This window comes from Bactrocera oleae, chromosome 3, assembly GCF_042242935.1.
Source record: "Bactrocera oleae isolate idBacOlea1 chromosome 3, idBacOlea1, whole genome shotgun sequence".
Taxonomy (NCBI): domain Eukaryota; kingdom Metazoa; phylum Arthropoda; class Insecta; order Diptera; family Tephritidae; genus Bactrocera; species Bactrocera oleae.
Genome location: NC_091537.1, coordinates 40,834,868 through 40,858,286, shown reverse-complemented (window position 1 = coordinate 40,858,286; position 23,419 = coordinate 40,834,868). Strand labels below are relative to the sequence as shown.

The 23,419-nt window shown below is 37.7% G+C and overlaps 1 protein-coding gene and 1 pseudogene across 6 annotated transcripts in view; one reads left to right on the top strand and one right to left on the bottom strand.

Moving 5' to 3' along the window:
• Positions 1-23,419, bottom strand: part of vari (MAGUK p55 subfamily member vari) — a 241,940-nt gene that overhangs the window by 175,894 nt on the left and 42,627 nt on the right. The gene's annotated exons all lie outside the window — the stretch shown is intronic.
• On the top strand, positions 21,861-23,166 carry LOC138856042 (uncharacterized; annotated as a pseudogene).

Here is a 23,419-nt window from a genome sequence, read left to right as displayed (position 1 = left end):
CAAAGGCGCTCATGGTGTGCAGACGCCTCGCCGGCAGATCCTGGGGCTGCAAACCTAGTATCATCAGGTGGCTGTACACCATGATCGTGAGACCTATTGTTACTTATGGAGCGGTGGTTTGGGCATCGAAAGCAAAGCAGACTTCGATAGGTCTTCAGCTATCGAAGCTGCAGAGACTTGCCTGCGTCTGCGCCACTGGGGCAATGCGCACCTACCCCACCGCAGCACTTGAGGTCATGCTAGAGCTCACACCACTCCATTTGGTTATCAATCAGACTGCGAAGCATACCATGCTGCTTATGACAGCAGAGGGGTATGGTAAAGGGAAGTTAATCTCGTCTCAACAAATGAGGGCCTTAGAAGATAACACGCCACTGGCCCTCCTTCCAAGAGACGACGGTATAACGAAGAGAGTAAACTTTACGAAAAAGTTTAAAGTTACTCTCGGCTGTAAGGCGAACTGGAGCGATTCCACACTTGACCAACTGCTGAGAGGTAGCACTATTCAGTGGTACACTGACGGCTCGAAAACACCAGAAGGAATTGGCGCTGGCATTGCGGGACCGCACACCAAGCTTTCCATTCCCATGGGCAGTTTTCCAAGCATTTTTCAGGCAGAAGTATTTGCCATAAGTCAGTGCGCAGTAATAAATCTCCAACGCAACTATCGGAATAAGAGTATCGCAATACTCAGCGATAGCCAAGCGGCGCTAAAAGCGATATCGGCCTATGAGATACGATCGCTATTAGTGGAGGAGTGTATAGGAAGGCTTAACCGCCTAGCAGCTTGCAACCGTGTACACCTGATCTGGGTGCCGGGGCATAAAGGGGTAGCCGGCAACGAGCTGGCAGACGAACTCGCCCGCTCTGCTGCGACTACAAGAATGATGGGGCCAGAACCATACATTGGGGACCGGAAACACCAGAACACCTAATCCTAGATTGCACCGCAATTTGTAGACGCAGGTTCAAGGCCCTCGGTTCCATTTTTGTGACCAGGGATCACATTGCCTCAATAGCACCCAGCATGTATCTGGAGTTTTTCAGGGTGCTGGGACTTTGGGAATGCATGTGATGGAGGAGAGGGCACAATAGACCCTAGGTCGCAGTGCATACCTCATTTTCAAATCTAATCTAATCTAAGCTAGATACCAAAATCGCTTTTCGTCTTCCATGCAGTGTCTTCTAAGTAGAGGTCACAGCAATTAAAGAAAGCCTTCTTATACTGACAAGGAGTGCGATCACAACAAGAAATATATTTATATATTCAGTTAGCCAGGCGGCTTTGAGATCACTAATGTCTCCTAGGATTTCGTCTAAGATAGTGAAAGAGTGCCTTGATCTCTTAGCGGATCTGACATCCTATTTCACGATAAAACTTCAATGGGTCCCAGGACATAGTGATATTCCCGGGAACTATGTAGCAGATGAACTAGCCACATCTACAAACATGTTATAAACATAGCTGAGTCTCAGTGGAAGCAAGCCCTGACTTGCTCAACAAGCAGGCGAACGTGGCATGAATGGAATATGGGCAGCATATGCCGACTGCTAAAATATTTTACTGATATATTAAAAACATTCCCCATCCGTCACTAAATTCACTCTCTACGGAAAACATTTTTTTTTGTCCAGTGATCTGTCTTGGCTCGGCTATCCTATAAGCACATAAAACAGGAGTATTTAGCATCTCCTCCTTGTTGACCCAAAAGAAAATATACCATTTTAAGTTCGACGTATATCAACCAGTTATCTTCTATGTATTTATTCCCAAAGTAGTCCAAATAGGACTCACCACAAACAGCACAAAAACTATTCAGATCATTTAAAAAAGTACTTCTTATGTTAGTTGAGGGCAAATATGACTATTGGTGATGGATGTCAGCTGGAACAAGAATTAAGCGATGATTATCATCATTTTGTAAATTTTGAGTACTATCTTGACTATAAAAAAATTCCCGAAAATGAAAACTACTATTGTCCCTTGAAATATTTTTATTTACGACTGCATTATGGTGCGGTGGTTCGTCATTCAAAATACATACATTGTCGTTGGATGCAATCGGGTATTGGTTTTGAGCAGATTTCCAAGCCTTTTTTCGTGCTCTGTATTCTGGATTACGCTCCGCTCCTGACTTAACCGTTTTCTAAACACGTGGCACATTTTCTTGAGCTTGTGTCTCTGGAGTTTTCTTTGCAGAGATTTTAGGCATTTCGATCTATGAAAGTTAGTTACAAATAGTATGGAATGCGTTTTTGTATGCTCCGTTCAAGCAGAGAATGTTAATGAATAGAGAAGGCGCATATGTTAGCTGTGCTAAAATGTTAATTACAATGAGGGAACATTGGCCTAAACATACCCTACAAGAAACTGCTGATAGGTTCACCACTACACTCACATTTGATATGTCAGTACTGTTCATTTACATTTGCATTTTTAAATACAGAACTATCCACTGATTGGAGAAAGACGTACGCAGAGCTATTGAGAGGAGAAGATGGCATCAAGTGAAAATTTATTTTGATATTTTCATATTTTATTATATTTTTTGTTGCATTCTTTTTATACTCTCGCAACCTGTTGCTACAGAGTATAATAGTTTTGTTCACCTAACGGTTGTTTGTATCACCTAAAATCAATCGAGTTAGATATAGGGTTATATATATATAAATGATCAGGATGAAGAGACGAGTTGAAATCCGGGTGACTGTCTGTCCGTCCGTCCGTCTGTCCGTCCGTCCGTGCAAGCTCTAACTTGAGTAAAAATTGAGATATCTTTATGAAACTTGGTAGACATGTTTCATGGTACCGTGAGACGGTTGGTATTGCAGATGGGCGTAATCGGACCACTGCCACGCCCACAAAACGCCATTAATCAAACACAAATAAATTGTCATAACTAAGCTCCGCAATAAGATACAAGACTGTTATTTGGTACACAGGATCACATTAGGGAGGGGCATCTGCAGTTAAAATTTTTTTTTAAAAAGTGGGCGTGGTCCCGCCTCTAATAGGTTTAATGTGCATATCTCCTAAACCGCTAATGCTATAATAACAAAATTCACTGGAAGCAAATGTTTTTAGCACTTCTATTGACGGTGTGAAAATAGTTGAAATCGGGTGGCAACTCCGCCCACTCCCCATATAACGGTACTGTTAAAAACTACTAAAAGCGCGATAAATCAAGCACTAAACACGCCAGAGACATTAAATTTTATCTCTGAGATGGTATGAGATGACTTTATAGGAACCGCGTTCAAAATTAGACAGTGGGCGTGGCACAGCCCACTTTTAGGTGAAAACCCATATCTTGAGATCTGCTTAACCGATTTCAACCAAATTCGGTGCGTAACGTTCTTTTCATGTTTCTATGTCATAGTGCTAAAATGGGTGAAATCGGATTACAACCACGCCTATTTTCCATATGACTCCATTTTAAATACCACTTGATTCTTTCACTTTCCACTATGCAAATCAAGCAACAATGATTATATCGGCGTAAAACTTTGCGTGAATAATGCAATTAAAGTATGCCACCTTGCGGCCAAAAATTGTCTAAATCGAAGCAAAACTGTTCAACCCCTAAGTACTAAATATGTGGACCCCAGTGCCTATAGTTGACCTTCTACCGAAAATATCAGTCAATCCACAAAGAAATCTCAAACGCGTATACCATTTGACTTTGCGAGAGTATAAAATGTCCGGTTACATCCGAACTTAGCCCTTCCTTACTTGTTTATATTTAAGTATATTATTATAACTAATTTTGATTGAAAGTTTAAAATTTATTAAAGAAATAAAAATTATATTATCTACTGCGCAAAAGAATTTTTCACTTCTGATAGCGTTTCAGTCATAACTGACAATTTTCAGCTTTGACGGATTTATGGTCAGCTTTACCTGTCATATTACCCATCAGATGACCGTCAATGTTCTTGTAGGGTACATAACAAATGTAAACAAATAGATGTGTGAACTAGCAATGAAAACTCATCGAAAACACACAATGTCAGAACGACTTTGGTTCCACAATCCACAAATTGTGTTTTCACGAAGATTTCAATTCGGTGCGAAAATAGTTTAAATTTTGTAAGTAAAAATAAGCTTACTAATTCTTGTAGGTTATATCGTTCGTAGTTATAGTTGTTTGCAGTTTTAGCAATGGTAAAAATATTATAAAATAAGATCGTTCAGGTCGGTAAATGTTTGTTGCTTTTTTATTGGATAATTAAACAAAAATGTACTATTATATATTATAAAGAGAGACAAAAGTCAATTGTGAAGTAATAATAACCCAAATATACCCTCCTCCAGCCAACAGACGCGAGGGGCGCTATCCGCATATGTGCAGCATTAGCCAAGTCGTGAAAGGCAAGAGAGTTTTTCAATCGTCGAGATCTAAACCTACTCAGTTACAGGTACCTTATACTACTTTTTACGATTCTATTAAGAGAAAGTTATACCCAGGGGTGTTGTAGAATCTAATCGTTGTCGAAATCAGAATTGAAACCAATAAAAAAATCAAAACAAAAATTGTATCGGTTTTGGGTGTCACGGAAACCAATTTTATCGGTTTTGTTATCAGAAACAAAGCAAGAGGATAGTCGGTGACAGATTTGAAATGTAAGTTAAAAAATTAATTTATATTGTTAAGCTGGAATTTATCTTTATTTCTATAGGAGAAAAACATAAAAATAGAACACAAAATGTCGTAATTATTGAATTTGTGGAAGAAAATTAGATATTTTAAGAGAATTTACAAAACGAAATTTAACATTCAAATGCGTCTTTATTCAGTCGGTAATATGATATAGGTAAATCCACTTAACACAAAATGTCACAATTATTGAATTTGTGAAAGAAAATTAGAGAATTTACAAAACGTAATTTAACATTCAAATGCGTCTTTACTCAGTCGGTAATATGATATATGTAAATCTGTAAAGTAAGCATATATAAAAGCATACAAGTAATAGCTTAAACATAATACGAGCGACAACGAATATTGTTGCCGCCATGTAAAACACAACACGAACGATTTTAGTCGCAGCTAGTGTATATTCAAATATCACAATTAATGACGAAACCAAACATAAACAATCTTAGTATTGCCAACGCAGACCTTTTCTTAACTTTTTTTGGAAACTCCTTAAGATTTTTACAGAAAATAATCTTTCTTTGATATGGTGATGCCGTTTTTGCCATTGCGTTCGGCGATAAAACTACAAATAGCTCTATCTCAAAAATCGTCATGGTGGGCGTGGATTACTATAATCTCCAATAAAATAAAAGCTCAAATAGCGGAACTCATTGTAAACTTTAATAGACTTTATTCAGAATTTTAAATTAATCAAACGCTTTCGAATTATTCATTTCAAGTTTTGTCACAATAGTAAACAGCTGATTCGATTATTTGTCTGCGTATGTTCGAAGAGACGAAAAACCAATCAAATTCTGTGACACCACTGAAAATCAGAATTAATTTGTAATTCTGACATCTACACAAATCTGTTTTGGATTTCACAACTCCCCTACTAGTCTCTTTAATGCTGAAAATTGAGTCAGATAAATCAAATGTGAGGGAACGAAAATTGAAATCATGACATATGCAGCAAAAGTTCGTTTGGTTCAAAATTGTATCTACAATTAATAATTAATGTTGTCGTTATACTTTTTAAAGAAATCGTAAAAAGAAACATAAGGCAATGGAAAACGATGACGTTTAATTGAATTTAAAATAGTTATGTTAATTAGACTGAAATTAATTTATATGTTCGTATTAATGCGTCAATAGACAAGTAAAGTTTAAAAAAATAATCCACAAGAAAAAAATGTGAAAACCAATATTTCGTCAAAATTCATAAAATGTTTAAATTCAAAGTCTTCAATTCGCAAAATCAAGTAGACAACTACTCTTGAGCAATTTCCCAGTTTTGACAGTTTAACCTACTTTAATAAGGATTGATAGAACTCGATAAGATACACAATTATCTTAAGTAGGTAAATGATACTCTCTCGTATAGTAGAATTGTGTATTCTGTAGTCGAATGGCAGCTGTACTTCAGATTAATGAACAGAACTATAAACTAATCCATTCAGAAGTTTCACTAAGAATATTACCCGTATTCCGAGCATTTTCGTACGACTAGTGAGTATAAGTAGATTTAAAATTGTTTAAGGTTTTTAGTTATGGAGGAAGACTTAACCTAGAATTCTATTGGAAATGCCCTTCCATGCCACAGATATCATCCAATATAAGCCTAACCATAGTTGTAATAAATATAGTTTAAAAAAACTAAAAAATTAAACTTTATTTATTTTTAACTTTTTAGTTTAATGTGCTTTAATGTGCATTTTTTTTTTTAATTTTTAAACTATATTTATTATTTAGCCATACGAGGTGTTTTCACTTTCTTAAAGGATGTGTTTGAGTAAATTTGCTCTTTACACAAAAGATTCCTTACAAGAACTTGATTTCGATCATTCAGTTTGCATGGAAGCTGTATGCTGTAGTCATGTGACCTGAACAATTTTTTCGGAAATATCATTATTGCCTAAGATAATAACCCATACTAAGTTTCGTAAAGATATCTCGTCAAATGAGAAAGTTTTGCAAGCACTTAATTCCGATTGTTCAGTTTGCATGGCCGCTATATGCTATAGTGATCCGATCCAAACAATCTCTTTGGACATTGCGTTATTGCTTTAGATTATAATACATGCCAAATTTCGTCCGGATATCGAATAAAAAAGTTTTTCACACAATTACTTGATCCTATCTAAAGAATTTCTTCGGAAATTGCACTATTGCATTAGTTAATAATATATGACAAATTTTGTGAAGACATCTCCTAAAATGAAAAAGTTTTCCATGCAAGCACTTGATTCCGATAGTTAATTTGTACGGCAGCTATAGTATAGCATAGTCGTCCGATACCGGCGGTTTTGACAAATTAGCCGCTTCTTGGGGAGAAAAGAACGCCTGCAAAATTTTAGATCGGTATCTGAAAACCTGAAGGACTAGTTTGCGTATATACAGACAGACGAACAGAAAGACGGACTTGGCTAAATCGACTCAGCTCGTCACGCTGAGCATTTAGATGTATAATATGTTATAGGGTCTTAGACGTTACTTTCTGGATGTTACAAACATCGTGGCAAATTTAAATACCCTGTTCAGAGTATAATGACAGTATTGATTCTTTTAGCTGCATGGTTTTTCGGGGTTTTTTTTTTTCATTGCATCAAACTGTTGATTCTTGTCACACAGTGCCATTCATCTTTGAATTCTTTACAGCAGCGTTTAACAAAACTAAGAACACCTTTTGCTTCAGCAAAATTAAATATTTGCTCTAAATTATAGTTTTTATTACAGATCTACGTGAAAAGCACATCGCCTTACATTTTTAAGATTCAGTGTCATATCAAACTAAGTAACCAAATTGTTTAAGTCTGTTTGCGATAGACACCTTTTATCAGCTGAAATATATGATTTTAAAACTTGACGTCATATAATAACATTTTTGAGTACTCTATTACAGAAAAAAAATCATTAATAAGTATGCAAGAGCAGAATCGAGCCAAGATAACTACCTTGCGAAACACTCGTTGTGTTATATTATTATTTAGATAAGAAGATACCCATTGAGGATATCTTGCCTGAAAAGAGTCGAATGATTTACTTTCTCGAAAGCTTTAATCAAGTCAGTGTAAATAACATCAGTATGCTTATTCTCCTTAAAACCCCTAAAAGTCCCTTTATGAAATCCGTGCTGAGAACATAAAATTAGCAAAGTTATATATTTGCAATCCCCCTTTATTTATCAATGAATAATCTAAATCCACTTTTATTTAAAGGAAAACGACTGTTTCTACAATGATGGAAATATTCCTTGTTTTAGAGCAAATTTTGCTTAAGGCAAGTACTTATATTTGGCACAATTTTTAAGGAAGCCGTAATTAAGTCGATTTTAAATGATTTATGAGGTTCTTTTCGGAAATAACTGGGCGGAGCATTACTATGTTTACATAAACACAAAAATTATTTCCTTACAATTTTACATATACTCTTATATATTATATATACATATATATCTCTAGAAATTTATTTAAAGAAATTTAATTAAACTTTTATAAACAAACCTCCAGAGATAAATATTTTTATCATAGTTTTACCTATGATACAATTAGTAATTTTTACACAGTTTTCTCATTCCTTTATGTCGAATCAAAGTATCGATACAGTATGACTACAGTATTTATACATCGTCGTTATGCAATATCAAACAACAATGCAACTTTAATATAAATTAATAAAACAACTAATAAGAAACTTAAAAATCTCATTCCGCCATCGTTGCATATATTGCAGTTCTGGTGGAACCGAACATTTTATAGAATTCAACATTCATTGTTCGACGAAATCGTGAATAAAATTCAATTAAGTTTGTATCTTTTAATTTAATAATATGTTCGCACCGACACAAAATTCGTGTTTTCATAGACAAAAGAGGTTTTCACGTGAAAGCTTGTGTTTTCATCTATACAAAATCTGTCAAACGAAAACACAGTTTTCGCTGAAAACCCCTTGAAAACTTACATTCCGCTCATTATAATCGGTGCCTGCTCTAGTTTAATCGATATTATCAGAAGACAAATTTTGCCAGCCCTAAATGTCAGTTGATAATTTGTTTATCTGCTGATAGGTTCACCAACACACTCACATTTGATATGTCAGTACTGTTAATTTACATTTGCATTTTTAAATTCAGAACTATCCACTGATTGGAGAAAGACGTACGCAGAGCTATTGAGAGGAGGAGATGGCATCAAGTGAAAATTTATTTTTATATTTTCATATTTTATTATATTTTTTGTTGCATTCCTTTTTATATAATATTTAAGTATATTATTATAACTAATTTTGATTAAAAGTTTGAAATTTATTAAAGAAATAAAAATTATATTATCTACTGCGCAAAAGAATTTTTCACTTCTGATAGCGTTTCAGTCATAACTGACAATTTTCAGCTATGACGGATTTGTGGTCCGCAATGACTCAGAAAAAAACAAAACAAAACAAACAAAAAGAAAACAAGGCTCTTAAGAAAATGATAGAAACTTTGTTCTGCGCGCTGACAAAATTTTTTCAGCTATGACTGTCTTATTACCCATCAGATGACCGTACTGTGTAGGGTACAATTCAAATGTAAACAAATACTGTCAATGAAAACTCATCGAAAACACACAATGTCGGTCAGAACGACTTTGGTTCCACAATCCACAAATGGTGTTTTCAAGAGGATTTCAATTCGGTGCGAACATAGTATAAGTCTTAGACTAAATTAGTTTTATAATTACGGGTGCGTTTGAGCTGCATAATAATTAAACAATACTGCAACCTTGTTACCAACTTGATACTCTGTTGCTAATGCTTGGCTTATTGTCTAGCGCAATGCGGTTTAGTTTGGTTTGTCTAAACCAACTCCATTCATATTCAGCGCTAAACTACATAGTTTTTAAGAAAGTCTGTCCACTTAATTTCACTAAAATATGTTTTTTTGACCAGCCGAAACGGTTTAAAGAGAGGTGGGAGGTCGGAAATCTTTAGGGGCAGAAAAGGCTTTTGACATTGCTCAGGTATACTCGAGAACATACTTTCAACCACTTTCATAAATATATAACTCATACACTAACTGAGATATTCGGCATAAGGTTTGTTAGAATAACGAAAATCATTTTATGTTCATAGTACTATATGGGAGTTTGGGTAATTCGTAGACCCTTTTCACATATTTTCATTATGATATATTCACGCTCAGTTAGGTTTGCTAATATATTATATATTACATTTGACCAATATACATATAAGGTATAAAGCCAAACGGAAGTTTGTAAATCTTATATTTGATATGGAAGAAAGGGTAGTTTTGACCGTATTTTATCTATTATTGGCATTACTGTATATTAGTAAAAGAAAAATATGTTTTCTAAGTTTCACCAATATATAAGGAGTAAATTCAACTAGATGTTTCCTCTAAAAACTCAACAGCATCTGTCAATAATTTGGTGATAGCTACCTCCGTTGAGTCCTTAGTCTTACGTTTCGTCGCGTTTAAATATTTATTATATATTGTGACCAGGAATAAATATTGTTTCGAACCAAATTTCGTGTGCGGAATAATTGCAAATGTAAAAAAAGGCTTATGGTGAATCTATTCTATCGAAAACCTAGTCTAAAGTCTAAAACTGGTATAAAGCCTTTAAGGATGGTCGAGAAACCGCCGAAAACATGCCTCGTTCCGGTCGTCCTTCCACGTCTATCACTGACGATAACATCAAAAAAGTGAAGGCTACGTGCTCGAAAATCGGCATGCGAGTGTTAGAGAGATAGCACGTAAGCTAAACATCGGCCGTGAAGCAGCTCGTTTGATTTTGACCGATTATTTGAGCATTAGAGGCTTCTTTGATCGGCTTGTTCCAAAAGAGCTGAATTTTTGCATACAGAACGCACCGAGCTGTAGTGAAGTATTTTAAGACCAAAAACTCATTCAATACCAACGATCAACCACCATATTCACCAGATTTGGCCCCATGCGACTTTTTTTCTAAAACTCAAGTTACCACTCTGTGGAAACCCGTTTCGACTCGGTTGAGGCCGTAAAAGAAAATTACCAGATTACCAGAACTGAAGGCGATCCCGGACAGCCCCTACAAGGCATGTTTCGACAATTGGAAAAAGAGGTGGCATATGTGTATAGCTTCAGATGACAAATTTTGCCAGCCCTAAATGTCAGTTGATAATTTGTTTATCTGCTGATAGGTTCACCAACACACTCACATTTGATATGTCAGTACTGTTAATTTACATTTGCATTTTTAAATTCAGAACTATCCACTGATTGGAGAAAGACGTACGCAGAGCTATTGAGAGGAGGAGATGGCATCAAGTGAAAATTTATTTTTATATTTTCATATTTTATTATATTTTTTGTTGCATTCCTTTTTATATAATATTTAAGTATATTATTATAACTAATTTTGATTAAAAGTTTGAAATTTATTAAAGAAATAAAAATTATATTATCTACTGCGCAAAAGAATTTTTCACTTCTGATAGCGTTTCAGTCATAACTGACAATTTTCAGCTATGACGGATTTGTGGTCCGCAATGACTCAGAAAAAAACAAAACAAAACAAACAAAAAGAAAACAAGGCTCTTAAGAAAATGATAGAAACTTTGTTCTGCGCGCTGACAAAATTTTTTCAGCTATGACTGTCTTATTACCCATCAGATGACCGTACTGTGTAGGGTACAATTCAAATGTAAACAAATACTGTCAATGAAAACTCATCGAAAACACACAATGTCGGTCAGAACGACTTTGGTTCCACAATCCACAAATGGTGTTTTCAAGAGGATTTCAATTCGGTGCGAACATAGTATAAGTCTTAGACTAAATTAGTTTTATAATTACGGGTGCGTTTGAGCTGCATAATAATTAAACAATACTGCAACCTTGTTACCAACTTGATACTCTGTTGCTAATGCTTGGCTTATTGTCTAGCGCAATGCGGTTTAGTTTGGTTTGTCTAAACCAACTCCATTCATATTCAGCGCTAAACTACATAGTTTTTAAGAAAGTCTGTCCACTTAATTTCACTAAAATATGTTTTTTTGACCAGCCGAAACGGTTTAAAGAGAGGTGGGAGGTCGGAAATCTTTAGGGGCAGAAAAGGCTTTTGACATTGCTCAGGTATACTCGAGAACATACTTTCAACCACTTTCATAAATATATAACTCATACACTAACTGAGATATTCGGCATAAGGTTTGTTAGAATAACGAAAATCATTTTATGTTCATAGTACTATATGGGAGTTTGGGTAATTCGTAGACCCTTTTCACATATTTTCATTATGATATATTCACGCTCAGTTAGGTTTGCTAATATATTATATATTACATTTGACCAATATACATATAAGGTATAAAGCCAAACGGAAGTTTGTAAATCTTATATTTGATATGGAAGAAAGGGTAGTTTTGACCGTATTTTATCTATTATTGGCATTACTGTATATTAGTAAAAGAAAAATATGTTTTCTAAGTTTCACCAATATATAAGGAGTAAATTCAACTAGATGTTTCCTCTAAAAACTCAACAGCATCTGTCAATAATTTGGTGATAGCTACCTCCGTTGAGTCCTTAGTCTTACGTTTCGTCGCGTTTAAATATTTATTATATATTGTGACCAGGAATAAATATTGTTTCGAACCAAATTTCGTGTGCGGAATAATTGCAAATGTAAAAAAAGGCTTATGGTGAATCTATTCTATCGAAAACCTAGTCTAAAGTCTAAAACTGGTATAAAGCCTTTAAGGATGGTCGAGAAACCGCCGAAAACATGCCTCGTTCCGGTCGTCCTTCCACGTCTATCACTGACGATAACATCAAAAAAGTGAAGGCTACGTGCTCGAAAATCGGCATGCGAGTGTTAGAGAGATAGCACGTAAGCTAAACATCGGCCGTGAAGCAGCTCGTTTGATTTTGACCGATTATTTGAGCATTAGAGGCTTCTTTGATCGGCTTGTTCCAAAAGAGCTGAATTTTTGCATACAGAACGCACCGAGCTGTAGTGAAGTATTTTAAGACCAAAAACTCATTCAATACCAACGATCAACCACCATATTCACCAGATTTGGCCCCATGCGACTTTTTTTCTAAAACTCAAGTTACCACTCTGTGGAAACCCGTTTCGACTCGGTTGAGGCCGTAAAAGAAAATTACCGGATTACCAGAACTGAAGGCGATCCCGGACAGCCCCTACAAGGCATGTTTCGATAATTGGAAAAAGAGGTGGCATATGTGTATAGCTTCAGATGGAGCATGTTTTGTAGGCGACAAAATAAATGTTGATGAAATTTTTCGTTTTATTTACAATTTCCGGAAACTTTATGGTCACAATGTACATATCCGTAAGTTTTACTTCAGTTACAACACAAGTATATCATCGTTTGAAATAGACGTTTCTGTTAAAACCTTAAAAAAGATCCACGGAAATAAAAAAAACTGTGGTAAAAATTCGCTATTGATTTGTTATCAAAATGTTAAAGGTATAAAATGAAGTAATTTATACTTAAACAGTATTAATTGTAACTTTCATATAATTGGATGGTTAAATGAGCAATTCACATCCACATCACCACACCTGCATTCCACACACACATTCCACACCAACCCTATCATCACGATCACACCACACATGAAGACACACTACACACCACACCGAAGGAGGTAAAAAGGGGACGACGAGCGACCACCGATCTCTTTGCGCAACGTAAATGTATGAAATCGCTATCTCCGCTACCAACCGTCAAAACTTTCTGGGTTTAAAATCGTAGTATTAATTTTTATCAAAAAAGTGTTAAACCAATAAAAAACTTGTAAAACATTCAATAAAAAAAAATAAAGAATATTTCAATTTAAACCTTAAAAAGGCGTTTGTGAAAGAAAGGGGAAGTAATAATGTCAATGTTGAGTGCTAACATTATAGCATAATTATTCATGGTCCTTCGAGCCTTACGGAAAGGCACTATTAGGAAAAAAATAATAATAATAATAGTAATAAATAATTAAATAAAATAAAGTGCAGAGATCAAATACTTACATACAATACATATAACTAAATACATATACCTAAATCAAAAAAAAAAAAAAAGGTTACAGTGAAACAAGCAAGTGCAGTACAAGTGAATATACATTAAAAAAAAAAAAAAAGTACCGAAGACAATAATATACATATACAGTGCCGTAAAAATAAAATACATAAAAAAGTGCAACAAACCTTTCACATACTTTCGGTGAACAAACATAAAACATATAAAACACGGGCGCGAAACCTGTACAATAACACAAATTAAACGGGCGCGATTACTAAACATAATATACCTACAATACATACCAACAAAATTAAATAGTAACCGGGCGCGAAATAAAAATAAAACACAAAAATTTTATACAACAACCTAAGGGACAAAGGACAACAAAAGCAAGCTCGGACAGCAGAGAGGAGGAAAGGATTTTTCTGCATTGGCACACGTATACCAACATATAAAACCCCCAAAATACCCTTGAGGCGGTACAAAGTGAGTCGTATCGATTCCTTTTACTTTTTATAATTTATTGGCATATATGTATGTTAGAAGTAACAAAATCGGGTTATATTCAAATATAGCGGACCAGGCCAAACTGTTTTAACGTACGGTTAATTTCGAGAAAACCGAATACAGTTTGGTGCATTATATACATCCATATATACAATATATATATATATATATACATATATGTATATATAAAGCATATTTATTTTAAAGAAACCAAAGCCTATACATGCTTACCTTTGTGTATCCAAACACACAAATTTAATCAACAAAAAAAAAAAAAAAAATTTTCAAGTACTTACTTGACCACTTTTTCCGGCAATACCCCTTATGTTTAATAAATCATAAGCAGGATTGCGAAAAATAAGTAAGCAAGGCAAATTGGAAAAATAAAATAAAATTCAAACGAAAAAAAAAAAAGAGAGAAAAACATACATACATATATGCACGATTACTTGCCAAGTACTTACAAATATATATTATATATATTTCATTTAATATACGTTTATATACGTAACTAACAAAGTTACGAAGAGAATAATTCTTAAAATATATACACGAACGATACGAACTAAAAAGTGTGTACCTGCACATTATTTATTTTCTTTTCCCGCGTCATTCCTATAGCCAACCGAACAAGCATATACATACAAACACACGGCTTAAAATTTGCCTATGTCTGTATACCCTACACACATTAGGTACAATATTTAAAATTATTTTCGTTAAAATTATTGCTATTAATAAAAGACTTAAACTTAATAATAACAAAATTTCCTAACACTGAGCGTTGCGGTACATAAGTAGGAAGTATTAAATTTTTAGACAGAATTAAAATTTATTACAACAAAAAACAAAGACAAATTTATACTTGGTGGGAATAGCGCATAATTAGTACACACACAGTTGTACATACATTCAAAGACCGTATCGGCACTTTTCTTGCAATACCCCTTGTTCTTGTTAAAACACAAACAAGCAGGATTGCAAACAAAACTTTTAAGCATATTACATATGCACAAAAAAAAAACGCACATAACGTGCACGCTTATGTACAAAGGTTAATAACCTCATTTTTAATTCGGTAATATACACAATTAAAATACATACAAACGAGTACGTAACAATAAATTATAAAATACAAAGCGAAAAAAAAAAAAAGCGGAAACAAATAAAACCCGATAAGAAAAACGAAATACGCGTTTGTATTGGCGAAGTCCGGATACAACAAAAAAAAAAATATATATACTATTTATCTAAAAGGTAATCTCTTCATTTATCCAATATCATCAGTACACACTGAGAAATAGATAAAATATATCTAAACAAAAAAAAAAATAAATTTTTAATTTTACTTTAATCTTTTTAAATGAACGCAGATTCTAAGGAATCTAAAGCAATTCAACATCTAAAAGTACCAAAAATGATTTCGGATGAAAAGAGTCCATGTACACCTGCAGAAGCTACACGCTCAAAGCAAGGGGCTACAAAACAAAAAAAGATAAAAGATATTTCATACACCAAATTTATCTCAGAGAGTGACAGTCTAGTACGATACTGCACTCGATTTTCATCTTCGCCGATTCAGGACAATTCTGAATCGGTATTAAAAATTAAAAAAGACAATCTTGACAATTTTTGGACACGTCTCCAAGCTGCTTATGACGCAATCGTAGAATCGGACGACTCAGATCTACCGGAAAATTTCAAATCTTCTGCTTACGCCAAATACGAAAACTGCTTAGACCAGTTCGAAGAAACAAAAGCAATGATTTCTGACCAATTAAAATTAATCAAAGCAATTGCACCTACTCCACAGCCAAGAGTAGAGCTGCCACAAATCCAATGCCAAGAGGCAAGTTCGGGCATCCATCTCAAGGTGCCCGCATGTGACACAGAAATCTTTCATGGTGGTTATGAACAATGGCCGTCCTTCCGAGACATGTTTACTGCCGTTTACATAAACCATCCAAAATTAACAAATGCTCAAAAATTGTATCACCTCCGATACAAAACAAAAGGTCAAGCAGGCGTCATAGTCAAACAGTTCGCACTAAATGACGATAATTTCAATCTGGCTTGGGAAGCTCTAAAAGCGAGATACGAAAATGAAAGAATATTGGTCGATAAGCAAGTAACGATACTAATGAACTTGCCAAAAATTCAGAAAGAAACAAGTGATGAATTTATTAGATTACAATCCACTGTTTCTAATTGTTTGTCGGTTTTATCGACACAAAATATTCCCACAGACAGCTGGGACCCTATACTGGTAAACATATGCACTGCCGCATTACCAGAAAAATCATTACTACTATGGGAGCAATCGCTCTCATCACGAAGAAAATGCCCCACGTGGCAACAAATGAAAGATTTCCTAACTACCCAGTACGAAATCGCAGAAAGGGTAGATAAAAAAATGGTCAGAACGAAAACTGTTCAACACGATCTAAATAGAAGCTTCCACAGGCCACAAGCCAGTAGCAACAACAATTTAAATAGAAGCTTCTTCAGAAATCAAACGTTCACATCCGAACAGTACAAACAAACGTCGTGCGAACTGTGTACAGGGGGGCATAAGCTCAAATCTTGCGAGAAATTCAAGAAAATGAATATTACCGATCGAAACAATTATGTACGAACAAAAAGGCTTTGTACAAATTGCCTATCACATTTACATACACTTAAAGAGTGCGAAAGCAAATTTAATTGCGTTTATTGTCATAAACGACATCATTCAATGCTGCATTACAGCACATTTTCCAGCTCACCCCCAAACAGCGCACATACAAAAAGAGCCACGGGTTTAGTTGCAACAACTGCAGAATTTGCTAGGCTACATATTTGCCTAGGTGGGCCGGGATGGTTAAATGAGCAATTCACATCCACATCACCACACCTGCATTCCACACACATTCCACACCAACCCTATCATCACGATCACACCACACATGAAGACACACTACACACCACACCGAAGGAGGTAAAAAGGGGACGACGAGCGACCACCGATCTCTTTGCGCAACGTAAATGTATGAAATCGCTATCTCCGCTACCAACCGTCAAAACTTTCTGGGTTTAAAATCGTAGTATTAATTTTTATCAAAAAAGTGTTAAACCAATAAAAAACTTGTAAAACATTCAATAAAAAAAAAATAAAGAATATTTCAATTTAAACCTTAAAAAGGCGTTTGTGAAAGAAAGGGGAAGTAATAATGTCAATGTTGAGTGCTAACATTATAGCATAATTATTCATTGGATTTACAGAAACATGGTTAAAACCTCATATTGATAATACGATTTCAGCGAATTTCAAATATTTAGATGTGATCGACTCAACATAATCGGAGGAGGGGCTCAATTTGCCGTATATTCTTCTATTCCTTCTAAAGATGTTCTCTTTACAATTAAATTTAAATGTATAAGAGTTTCTGTTAATAGTTGCTTTATTTATTTACTATCTCGATGACGAATTAATCAGATTGGTTTTGGAAGACTTCAATTTACCGTTAGTCTCGTGGAAAGCTTTTGATGATTATATTGTGCCCATTTGCAATCGGCCATGCTTTAGTGAGTTTTTGGACAAAATGTCCGTGTTGGGTCTGAACCAAAATAATTTTATTCCAAACAAATTTGGTAAATTCTTAGATTTAGTATACGTTGATACCCCTACAAAGTGTTCCATTATTCAGATTATTCCTCTAGTTCTAACTGTCGAAATCATAGGCAATGTATTGAATAATAAGCATGTGGTTGTTGTAACGGTTATCTAGTCTCGCTTGGATGATTAGTGATAGTTTGGTCGTCGTCGAGGTCGTCTAACGGGAGGCCTAAGAAACAGGCTGTTTCGACGGGGACGGACCATAGGGAAAGTGTTAGATGAGTTGGGTTTGTTGGGCATGCAAAGAGGTGGTATCATGCGGAGCCGCATTGCACGCAGGACGTATGTTTAGAATGTCGGGGTCTATTCTGGATAAATAGGAGTTTAACCTGCTACACTATCCAGAACGAAGTTGCGCGAGGCTCACTCGGGTTTCGCGAGGTAACTCGAGCTCTACGTCTGCTATGGGTGGTGGTTTGACTCCTAGTACGCCATTCACTGAAAGGGAATCGATGAAGGTGTTAATGGCTCCCCTGTGAATGGCGGTCAGTGCTTGTCTTTAGTTCGTTGCGTTCGAAGTCTGGTCGGCGTACTGTCTGATGTCCTCGACGTAATCAAGGAATGACCTCTTGATGTTCCTGGGAGGCGGTTCCGCTTCAAGCAGACGACTGCAGGGGTGATTTCTACGAAAACACCCCAGCAGAAACTGACGACCGGGTTGAAATTCAATTCGATGGCCATGCCTCCTCGGATTTGACAATGCCTTGACAGTAGTCCTAAGCTTACTTACACCAGTGGAGAGATTGCAGGACTTCAGGTGCTATATCCATTTTGTCCAGTTATGTTGATTTACCAATTGCCGAACCTCCAAATTGAGATCCCTTATTCGGGGCAGAATGTCAAATCGTCAATCTGTTCCGCCAGCTCCATCCCCCTACGATCATTTGACAGACAGGAGTGCCAAAGATCGTGGTGCGCGTTAAACTCACCTAGCACCAAACGGTTTTCACCACGAAGCAGCGCATCTCTGTTCGGGTGATATCCTGTTGGGCAGTTCCAGTTAAATTGTAGAATTCGCGTTTGTCGCGGGTGTCCGGTTGTGATCCTGGGGGTGAGGGAGGTACGTATAGATGGTGGTTGTTGCAGCTGTAATATCCGCATGGGCGGTTGTCGCACTATGGTGTTATTTGGCGACGCCACTTGACACACGGAACAGACTGTGCGAGGAGCCAGGAGTTGCTGAGTGGTTCTCGCACGGGGATTGGAGCGGGATTACGGTAGAGGGGGGGTGCAGATTGCACAGCCGTTCAGGCTGGTGTCGCAGTATGAGGCCACGCAACTTGTGGTCCACTCTCTATTGGTCTTAAAGCCTGAGCAGGTCTTAAGATGGCTCTATCCATTGCACGTATTGCACCCAACCGAGGTGGAATTTGGATGGAGCCTTTTAGAGCATATGCAGCCAAAAAATTCCTCGAGGCTCGAGTTGGACTCGATGCCCGCACGGGTCAAGAGGATACGGAGCAACCCAGCTGCTAGGTGTAAAAGTAATGACGACAAACTAACACTTACCGATCCAAACAGGGTTAGAGTGCCGAAATAACAGCCCTTGGCCGGATAAAATCCGGGTCAATTCCGGTAACGAAGAACCGGCTGTTGTGGGAATAATAAGCATCAAACTTCTCGCTTCTATAAACGGTTAATTTTGCAAAAGCTAATTTAAAAAAGTTTTTCAGGGAACTTTCTACTGTAACATGACCTGATTATAATGGGGATATTGAATTAAGTGTCTTGTATTTTAATCAAACTGTCACATTAACTGCATTGCGTCGACAGTTTCAAACCTAAATAAAAATATATATTATATTTAATGGGTGTCGCTGCTTGTAATGTCTAGTCTCAGCTGGCTGAGTCATGACATTGCAGGCAGGCGTCATCCAGCGGTGAATGATGTATTTCTCCATTCATTCTCCTATGATGGACTGCTTTATATGCAACCTTAGAAGATGGTGAATGAGGGTACCCAACAGCCATTGCTAATGAAGTACCTGGCGGTAGATATAAAACGCTAGGGGATCAATGAAGGAACGAAGCGGGCTGGAATATTAGCCTAAACGTCGGTGGTAGATGAGACTGCTACCACCGGCAGGCACAGCGATTCGACAAGCTGTGTCGCCAGCGGCCACCCCTCCACTGCAAAGTGAGCAGGTTGCTGTGGCTAGAGTACTACTGCCAAGCCAACTCCACAGCGAACGGATGCCACAGTCCATGAAGACTCGGACCAAGAAAGCGCTGTGTGTACCAATGCTGAAAAAGAAAAAGGGCTTCTGAGCTCTCCTAGGATACTGAGGGTTCCAACTGTGGCAACAAGAGAGGGCCCCGGAAGAAGCCAAGCAAAGAGGAGTTGATGGCAAAAGCGCTATACAAGGCGGCGGTCGGCTTGTCGTTGACATGAGTGAGGGAAGCTGTCAGAACGCTTCCGAACTTGTGAGAAAACGCGAAACTGGAAGTGGTGGACCGCAGCAACATTCCACCAGTACTTAAGGCGAAGGTCCTCATTCTTAGCGTGGTAGACCCGAAACATGAGAATTCATAAGGAGGGTGATGACATTCTCTACGCGAGGTTCGGGAAGATGGAATGGGGCGTTGGAAACGTGTTAAGTCGCCGCAAGAAACGCCACCCCGCCAACGGCAATAAAAACACGCTGGAGAAAGATGAAGTGGAGAAGGATCTCGGCTTAGAAGAGATCATGGCGACTTCACTAGTCGTTTAGGAGGTGGAGAAGGTACCTACTCAGCACTCTGAGGGTCCGAAACCAAGAGCTGAAGGTACTCCGGGTAAGCCTCCAGTCTCAGCCGAGAGAAGAGCGCCTTCACATTTTAGAGAAGAGCGCCTACTACGTGGCTTTAGTTCAGGAATCATGGATAACATCAGCGCTAAGTTCACAAAACTACAGTGCATATACCCCGAGCGTGAGTAACAAGGTTAGACCGGCGATATTGGTGAGCAAAAAGTTGATGCGTCGGACAAAACGAAAGTCCTGGAAAAACGTTGGACCAAATTCGCAAAAATTGCGGGGAATGGACGAACAACTGCGAGGACTCATTGGAAGACCTAGTCAGTGTGCACTTTCCTTGCTGTAAGGACGCGATTAGTCCAAGCTATGAAGAGAATAGTGCTGAAATCTTCCCCGATCATTACGAAGGCTGAATAGGCAATCCGCTCTTTCGACCCATTCAAATCTCCTGGTATGGATGGAATCATTCCAGCCATGTTGCAAAATGTACTTTATCTATCTGTACCGTGGCTAAAGGCGATGCCTAAAGTTCAGCTGTGTGCCGCACTCATGGAGAGGCTAGAGTAGTTTTCATATACAAGGCAGGCCGAAACAACCCAATTTACTCGAAAGAGTTTAGGCTAATAAGCTTAACTTTCTTCCTGCTGAAAACATTATAAAAAATTTTGGATGTGCATATCAGGGGCGCTGCGCCTCGTGGAAGATTATCCAAAGAGCAACATGCGTACACTAAAGCCTCTGGAATATAAGGAATGCGCTCTGGGAGTGTATTGAGTGTATTCTGAATAGTACCGAGTGAATAGTTTTGGTCCTGCTATACAACGCTGGGTCCGAAACATCTTGATCTCTCGAAAGATAAGAGCAGAATGGAACGACACAAAAATGACCCGTTCCCACGACAGTCGGTTCTACGTAACCGGAACGGACCCGGATTTATTCCGGCCAAGAACTCGGCAGAATTCTGCCGCTACAACAACAACAGCAACAACACTAAAATGACCAAGGAAGTCTGTAGAGGTACTCCGCAGAGTGGAGTGCTATCTCCGCTCCTATTGACATTAGTGGTGAATAAACGGTTAAAGAACTTAGACGACAAGGCCCCCAAGAAAGGGCCAATCGACATTGCCATCTTAATAACGGAAAGGTGTCTACACACCATTAGCAGTATAATGACCACCACTCTCAATACAGTACAGAATTAAGCATCACAAGCGGGTCTGGGGTTAAATCCAGAAAACACGGATCTGCGTGTTTTCACAAAGCAATACGACATCCCTCTATGAAGGCTCCCTTCGATAAATGAGACACAACTCTCAAGGACCTCACAAAGTACTTTGGGGAAGTCTTGGACAGCAAACTGCTGTGGAAGCACAATGTAGATGAAAAGTAAAAAAGGCAGCAACGCCTTATACGCGTGTAGGCAAATGCTTTGCACAACCTGGGAGCTTTGCGATTGTAAGACCAATTCTGCTCTACGGTGCAGTAGTGTGGTGGACAGGCTTACAGAAATCTACCTACCGAAAGCCAATCGCAAGGGTTCAGAGGCCCGCCGCGCTGTGCATAGCGGGAACTCTGAGAACCCCTCCAACGGCAGCTCTTGAACTAGTGCTAAGCCTGCGATCAATAGACCTTTTCGCTGAAAACTGAGCGGCAAAATCGTCGGAGCGACTATTGGCGGCAGGAGAATTTACATATACAAATTTCGGGCATAGCTCGGTGTGCAGTTGCAAGTACCGACTACATGATCCCACTTTTCAAATGGGAAAGAAGGTTCAGAGTAAACATAAGTAAGAATGGTTGTTGTAAAGTCATACTAGCTACACGCATTAAACATTTATACGGACGGCTCGAAAATGATAGACGAAGTTGGTGGAGGGATACTCTGTCCAGAGTTAGGCATAAGGTAGCATTTTAAATTGCCGCACCACTGCAGTATATTTCACGCAGAGATCTTTGCTATTGGGAAAGCCGCAAAGCTAGTCTCTAATGCATCAGCAAACAACTCCAGAGTCAACATCTTCATGGACAGCCAAGCAGCAATCAAGGCTTTAACCTCATTTCGCATATCGGCGAGAAGTGTTGCTTAAAGGAAGCTACTTCGCTTCTACTGGGTGCCAGATCACAAAGGCATCGAGGGCAATGAGAGACGTGATCAACATTGGAAAACTTTTGCATTGTATATACGACGATATGGACAGAAGTATGGTAAAGAAAATCAAAATGCGATGTAGCGATCTACCTGGGTGCAAAAACTGTAAAAGTCTTGTGTAAGCCGGTAGATCGGAAATTTACAAAATTCCTACTGGCACTCGATAGAAGGGACTGTAGAACATGATTGGAATACTCACTCGTCACTGTTTGGTGGCACTACACGCTTGCAGAATGGGGCTAACAGATCGAGAAAACTGCAGAAAATGTCAAGAGCAAGGCACTAGGGAAACAACTAAGCATCTCTTGTGCACTTGTCCCTCATTGACAAGGCTACGCTTTAAACATTTGGGGCCCCCACGGTGTGAGACACTGAAAGAGGTATCGATAATGAGGCCACAGTTTACTGAAGTTCGCGTCAAGCGCAGGCATCCTTAAGGATGACTACTCCTCATGACCTTGTAACTGAACTCTATCTGGTATCGCAAAGGACCAAAACTGGTCTATGCGTGGCTCAGTTACCTACCAGGCTAACCTAACCTAACCTGCTTAAAGGAGGTAAAAAATCATGTTGTACGTATTCCGAAATTCTTTTATGATTTCGTTAACTTCAAACGCAGGATTTCCAGATTTCTGTTCGCGGTGAAATCTAAATATATCATAACATCTGACAATCGCATTATTTCATGTTTGCAGAATTTTTCAAATCA